The sequence below is a fragment of the Leiobunum rupestre genome, chromosome 3 (assembly GCF_980474605.1).
Source record: "Leiobunum rupestre chromosome 3, qqLeiRupe1.1.hap1, whole genome shotgun sequence".
Taxonomy (NCBI): Eukaryota; Metazoa; Arthropoda; class Arachnida; order Opiliones; family Sclerosomatidae; genus Leiobunum; species Leiobunum rupestre.
This window is the reverse complement of record NC_143386.1, coordinates 62,781,668-62,787,667: the sequence shown is the minus strand read 5'-3', so window position 1 is coordinate 62,787,667 and position 6,000 is coordinate 62,781,668.

Here is a 6,000-nt window from a genome sequence, read left to right as displayed (position 1 = left end):
ATCCGACGTGAATTCGAGAAATTACAAAATAATGAAATCCGACGTGAATTCGAGAAATTTCAAAATTCTGAAAACCCACGAGAAATCTAGAAATCCGACGTGAAATCGAGAAATTTGCGAAATTCTGAAAACACTCGAGAAATCTAGAAATCTGACGGGATATCGAGAAATTGCAAAATCCTGAAATCTGACGGGATATCGAGAAATTGCAAAATCCTGAAATCCGACGGGAAATCGAGAAATTACAAAATAATGAAATCCGACATGAATTCGAGAAATTACAAAATAATGAAATCCGACGTGAATTCGAGAAATTTCAAAATTCTGAAAACCCACGAGAAATCTAGAAATCCGACGTGAAATCGAGAAATTTGCGAAATTCTGAAAACACTCGAGAAATCTAGAAATCTGACGGGATATCGAGAAATTGCAAAATCCTGAAATCTGACGAGATATCGAGAAAATGCAAAATCCTGAAATCCGACGAGAAATCCCAAAATCCAAATCCCGCCGATAAATGAACTTCTCGCGTGGGCCGCTGCGTGGCTCTATGTAAATTGAAAAAGCTAATTCAATTCCACTTATCTAAATACAAAAGTTTAATTAATACATCTCTTACGAGAGAAGTAGGCAGTTAGGTCATTACAGTTCAAATTTACCGAGTCTATTACTTATAAATTTAAGATGTAAAATACAGGGTGTTAACTAAAAAATGGACCAGGACGAATATCTCAAAATGTGTTTTAGCTACGATTTTGAAATTTTAGGTTGTTATAGAGCGCTCAGGGGATCAACCAACTATGAAAATTTGAATGACCTTGAACCATGTCTTCAAGGTAGTTCGAAAATTAACTTGAGAACCGTAAGAGTTACGAAGTTGGTTCCAATTAGAAAAGTGTTCCCCGTCTCATTTTATGGCTAACTAGCTTTGACTCGATCTGATTTGCGAAATAGGAAGTTGATAAGTGTTAGGCCATAAACAAGAAGGTCGTTAATTTAACCAGACCTCACCACTTACGTAAAGGTTTGCCTTGCAACACAGTCCACGCCAAATTTAACCAATGAATGAGTGAGTTGCTAGATTGAGTTGCTATGAAGTTTATTTAGTAGACTGAGTTGCTATGAAGTTTATTTAGTAGACTGAGTTGCTATGAAGTTGGTTTTGTAGACTGAGTTGCTATGAAGTTGATTTAGTAGACTGAGTTGCTATGAAGTTGATTTAGTAGACTGAGTTGCTATGAAGTTGATTTAGTAGACTGAGTTGCTATGAAGTTTATTTAGTAGACTGAGTTGCTATGAAGTTTATTTAGTAGTGAGTTGCTATGAAGTTGATTTAGTAGACTGAGTTGCTATGAAGTTGATTTAGTAGACTGAGTTGCTATGAAGTTTATTTAGTAGACTGAGTTGCTATGAAGTTTATTTAGTAGTGAGTTGCTATGAAGTTGATTTAGTAAACTGAGTTGCTAGAGTAACTTAATAATAATAATAATAATCAGCTATAAGTCAGTTGCAGGCTAAGAAAGACAAAATATATAGTACAATCGGCGGAAGGATACCTCAGGTCGTTTCCGGTCATTCCACCGCGCGAAATTTGAATTTGGCCATTTTACGGTCAAATTCGAATTTTGCTCTTTTTGTCGTCTTTTAGCGCCATCTAGAGACCAAAATTGGAATATTTATTTTTAAATTTCATAATTGTGGTGGCGAGCAAATTTAAAAGATAAGGCATTCCTATCATTCTTAAATTTAAAATAGTATGTATAAATATTTAATTTTGTAAATTTATTTCTACGTCTTACCAGTTAAATCGGCAGTTTCTTTTAAAATAGTTACCACGCTTTCTTGGGGGTAACGTTGTCTTAATGAGCTATAGACGTTTAAAATTATTTTTTTATCTTTACCTGTTAACAATTAACCTTTATCATGCTTTTTATAGTAACCTCTTGGGCTATTTAAAATATTTGGAGCTTCCATTATCGAACCTTCTTTAGCAAAATAATTCGGCTGTATTCAGTGATTAAACTCATGACAACATGAAATTAAAAAATAGATTCCAATTTCGGTTCCTAGATGGCGCGAAAATACGATGAAACTCACGAAATTTGAAATTGACCGTAAAGTGGCCAAATTCAAATTTCGCGCGGTCGACTGGCCGGAAATGGTCTGAGGTATCCTTGCGCCGACTGTACTATATATTTTGTCTTTCTTAGCCTGCAACTGACTATAGGCTAATACCCAAGGCACCATCTTAGGCTCAAGTCATCGAGTGACTTATAATGCCTTTAAACAGGTGGCCGGGTTACAAAGAGTAGGAGGGTGGTGGCAAGCCCTTCATGCCACGCGAGCCAACAGCTCCCTACACCCACTATTATCGTTATTGCTTGATTGTGTTGCTAAATGTGTTTGCTAGACCAGTAAGAGGGTTTTTTTAACAAATTGCGTGAAATTTTAAAATTAAAGTCCCTTCATTTTTAATATACCCTAAAAGTTCTAAATTCTAAATTTTAACGATTTAATATACCACGACAATTTTACATTCAGCCCTTTTATAAGTAACAGGAAGTATTGTTATTCAAATACTACAAACGAAAAAGGTTAAATGAAGATAAACAATTCCCCGTACATCTATCAACACAGCCACTTCCATACAATCCAAATATCGCACAGCGCCACAGACAGAGAGCTAGAATAGATCGTAAAAGACCACCTGCTACCGCCAATCAAACCGAATCAAAAACGAAAGTTTGATGATGATGCCGTTGGTTACAATACAAGAAGAAAGGCCGTTAAACGGAGGTGCTTGGTGGCTTTGTACTAGAAAGGTGTTTCGCGTCGTCCACAATAAATTATACTCAAAGAGGACACATAATCAAAAGACACCATACACGGGTCCCGCAAAATTTCTCCCATTGTCTCATTCTTTTGTAGCAACGGCCTTTTGGCAAACAGGTATGAATCCTCGATGGCAGCGGATCGGGTTCGTACTTTTAATTAATGAATGTGGAGCTTACTATCATTACGCGCGCCACCTAGCGGTTAGTCACGGAAGGAGCTAGTAGAAGAACCTTTTTTGTGTACGTGAAAATCATCCATTAATCTACTTTTAAGAACAGGTGACAGATATATTTATAAGCTCCCTTTAAGTATAGTGTGAAAAACCAATAGTCTTTCTGAACCTCAGCCAAAGTTAGAAACCTTACTAACAACGAAACAGTACAGCGCCTTTGTTTAAATCTTATATTCGGTGTAGAAAACAGGGTTATCAGATTCCAATTTTCATAAAAATAAAAATTAAGTTAACATTATCTGACCAAAACTTTAAATCATAAAAAATAGTTTTTGAATATTGGATTTAACACGATCTAATTTAGGATTTAGCCTTGGTTGATAATGATGCACGCGTGGTTATCTAAATTCACCTTATTCCCGATATACTCGGCAAGACTAAACTAGTTCATATAGATAGTAAATTTTCTTTGAAAACCTTGTTTCGTTATCAGGAAGTGCCCCAGATATTTAAGATTTGGGTACATTTGTTCGAATTTCATTCGTCCGAACGGTGGTACAAATGTCCGAATGATCATTTGTCCGAATGCCGGAAAACAGGATCGTATGTCCGAAAATGTATTTCATTTGTTCGAATTATCAAGGAGAGTCTAATAATATTAGACTCTCCTTGGAATTATCGTTTGTCCGTTAATATAAGAAAATAGTAACATTAACGTGAACCTAACCTTACCTAAAACCGCAATAAGAAATACTAATTTAGCGACAGAATTCGGACAAGTGATGCTACCGATTCGGACGAATGAAACAAACAAGTTGTCCAATTCGAACAATTGAAACATTTGTTATTTCGGCGGTTCGGACGAATGAAATTCGAACAAATGTACCTACACCATATTTAAAACTCGAAGCCTTGTCGCGTGTAAAATTATGTGCATTTTAAATTTACAACAATTGTCTACATATACGAAACACTATAATTAGGATTTATCTCTATTTGTTGGCAGAATGATTACCAGGTCACGTTGATGGCAATAAATACCAGTAAAAACGCGTTTTGATCTCAAATTTCAAAAAAAGTTCCGTCAGAAACAAAACGAATGTTTATAATTGTCAATTTCATGTTACGATTCAATAATTTGTCATTATATCGTCGAAATAAGTTTGAATTTTCATTGCAAAGCGTTTTATTTTCAATAGGCCTTGGTCACAATCAAAAATTTGCTTATTTTGAAAGAGATTTCACGCCTTGGTTACTTCGAAGTTACACCCAGCGCCACTTTAACTAGTGACATAAGTGTAAACTTCCTAATGAGATAAATTTTGAATAGCCAGCTAGGAGCAACAAACACAACACCCCGCACAAGGAGAACGCAACCCGTCAAAAGTCGTGGATTTTCTTGCGTACATTTTTCATTGGCTAGACGCTTTAGCGCCTGCTGCCGTCGGAAGGGGAAAATACCGAAATTGGCTTCCCCCCGCTCGTAAAACGTTCATCGTAAAGGCTCGTGGCGCTCGTCCAATGAAATGCGTACACAACCCTTCGTTAGCGTGTTTAAAGGCTAGCTGCGTTCTCCTTGTGTTTGTTGCTCCTAGGTGCCACTAACTATTGTAAGTCCTTGGCGGTTAAGCTATTTCCACCAATGTGAAAGCGGGTGAAAGGTTATTGACCTTTCCCCTTCTTTTCTATTGGGCAAAGAAAAAGCGTGACCTTTTGCTAACTCTCCCATTGGTGGAAGTAGCTTAACCACCTAGGACTTACTGGCGCCATCTTTTCAAAAATTACTTCATTAGGTCGATAAGATTTTTAGTTGTCATTGATGTTTATATTTCCTTTAAAGGCCCACCGAATCGTTTAAAATATTCGGGCCGAATTTCAGGTAGCTTCAATCACGTGACCAAAATATTTTCCCGCTTCCCAAAACAAGTGCTCCTGTCGAACCCGTCCTCAAAATTAAAACTATTCTGTAGCCCTTTTAATTAGGAATGAAAATTTCTGACTTAATTAGGAATGTATATTTCTGACGTAATTAGGAACGTAAATTTCTGACTTAATTAGGAACGTTAATTTCTGACTTAATTAGGAACGTAAATTTCTGACTTAATTAGGAACGTAAATTTCTGACTTAATTAGGAATGTAAATTTCTGACTTAATTAGGAATGTAAATTTCTGGCTTAATTAGGAATGTAAATTTCTGGCTTAATTAGAAATGTAAATTTCTGACTTAATTAGGAATGTAAATTTCTGACTTAATTAGGAATGTAAATTTCTGACTTAATTAGGAATGTAAATTTCTGACTTAATTAGGAATGTAAATTTCTGACTTAATTAGGAATGTAAATTTCTGACTTAATTAGGAATGTAAATTTCTGACTTAATTAGGAATGTAAATCTTTGGACAATTCGCGACCGAAACGAGTCTAGGTGGCGTAACAGTGCTATCTTATTCGAGGTAGCGCCTATAATCTAGCGTCTGCTACAGACCAATTAAAAAGTCATAAGAACGTTTTTTCTTAAATAAACTTATCGATGCCAAAATTATATTAAAATGCAAGTATCATTATTTATAAAATTAAATTTACGAATAACGACGAAGAAAAACTAGTAGCGTCTGCTTTAGCCGCTACCTATCTAGGTTTCAATGGCGAATCAAAGGTGGCGTAGTGGTAGTTTTCGGTCGCGAATACAGTAACTATCGCGTATCTAGAATCCCTGCAAGTGAAATGCCATTATTAGAAATTTATCAGAATCATAAGTTATCTAGACTGCACGTTACAATGAAAATTCACTATGCAGTCATATTTTAACATTATAGGGAGAAAATCAAAATAACATTATATGGGCTTTTCATGTTTTTTCACTTTAAAAATAAAGTTTGTGGGGCTAAAAGTAGGAGGAAGAGCTGAAGACTCATCATTAATCAGCCGCTGGATAGAGAGTACGCTAGCGCCATCTTCCGCCTAATCGAGAGATACTTCAATATAACCACAGA